Source organism: Trichechus manatus, unplaced genomic scaffold (genome assembly GCF_000243295.1).
Source record: "Trichechus manatus latirostris isolate Lorelei unplaced genomic scaffold, TriManLat1.0 scaffold00126, whole genome shotgun sequence".
Classification (NCBI taxonomy): Eukaryota; Metazoa; Chordata; class Mammalia; order Sirenia; family Trichechidae; genus Trichechus; species Trichechus manatus.
In genome coordinates this window covers 4,787,929-4,789,179 of record NW_004444062.1, presented here as the reverse complement: position 1 = coordinate 4,789,179, position 1,251 = coordinate 4,787,929, and the positions used below count along the sequence as shown (strand labels likewise).

The window sequence follows — 1,251 nt, the reverse complement described above, 5'->3', positions numbered from 1 at the left end:
CTACAAGTCAAAATAAAAAACTAGAAAAATACAAAGACTCAGCAAACACAAAATCAACAACAATGAAAAAGATAAAAAGAAAACACATAAAGAAAAACGACTCAGCAGAGAAAATAAGGTGGAACAAAGAAACTGTGAACAACACACACAAAAAAGACATCAAAATGACAGAACTAAACTCATACCTATCAATAATTATGCTGAATGTAAATGGACTAAATGCACCAATGAAGAGACAGAGAGTGGCAGAGTGGATAAAAAACCACGATCCATCTATAGGCTGCCTACAAGAGACACACCTTAGACTCAAAGACACAAACTAAAAGTCAAAGGATGGAAAAAAATATATCCAGCAAACAACACTCAAAAAAGAGCAGCAGTGGCAATACTGATCTCTGACAAAATAGCCTTTAACGTAAAATCCACCACAAAAGGTAAGGAAGGACACTATATAATGATTAAAGGATCAATACACCAGGAGGACATAACTATAATAAATATTTACGCATCCAACGACAGGGCTCCAAAACACATAAAACAAACTCAAACAGCACTAAAAAGAGAGATAGACAGCTCCATAGCAGTAGGAGACTTCAACACACCACTTTCGGGGAAGGACAGAACATCCAGAACGAAGCTCAACAAAGACACGGAAGAGCTAAATGCTACAATCAACAAACTTGATCTCATAGACAGATACCTAACATCCCACCCAACAGCAGCCAAGTATACTTGCTTTTCCAATGCAGCTGGAACATTCTCCAGAATAGACTACATATTAGGCCATAAAGCAAGCCTTAACAAAATCCAAAACATCGAAATATTACAAAGCATCTTTTCTGACCATAAAGCTGTAAAAGTAGAAATCAACAACAGAAAACAAAGGAAAAAAATCAAACACATGAAACTGAACAACATCTTGCTCAAAAACTACTGGGTTATAGAATAAATTAAGGATGGAATAAAGAAATTCACAGAATCAAACGAGAATGAAAACACATCATACCAGAACCTTTGGGACACAGGAAAACCACTGCACAGAGGTCAGTTTATAGCAATAAATGCACACATCCAAAAAGAAAGGGCCATAATCAAAACATTAACCCTACAACTGGAACAAGAAGAAAGAGAGCAGCAAAAGAAGCCCTCAGGCACCAGAAGAAAGGAAATAATAAGAATTAGACAGAATTAAATGAAATAGAGAACAGAAAAACAATTGAAAGAGTTAACAAGACCAAAAGCTGGTTCTTT

The 1,251-nt window shown here is 35.9% G+C and overlaps 1 protein-coding gene across 6 annotated transcripts in view; it reads right to left on the bottom strand.

Moving 5' to 3' along the window:
* Positions 1–1,251, bottom strand: part of PDS5A (PDS5 cohesin associated factor A) — a 169,874-nt gene that overhangs the window by 78,417 nt on the left and 90,206 nt on the right. The window lies entirely within an intron of this gene.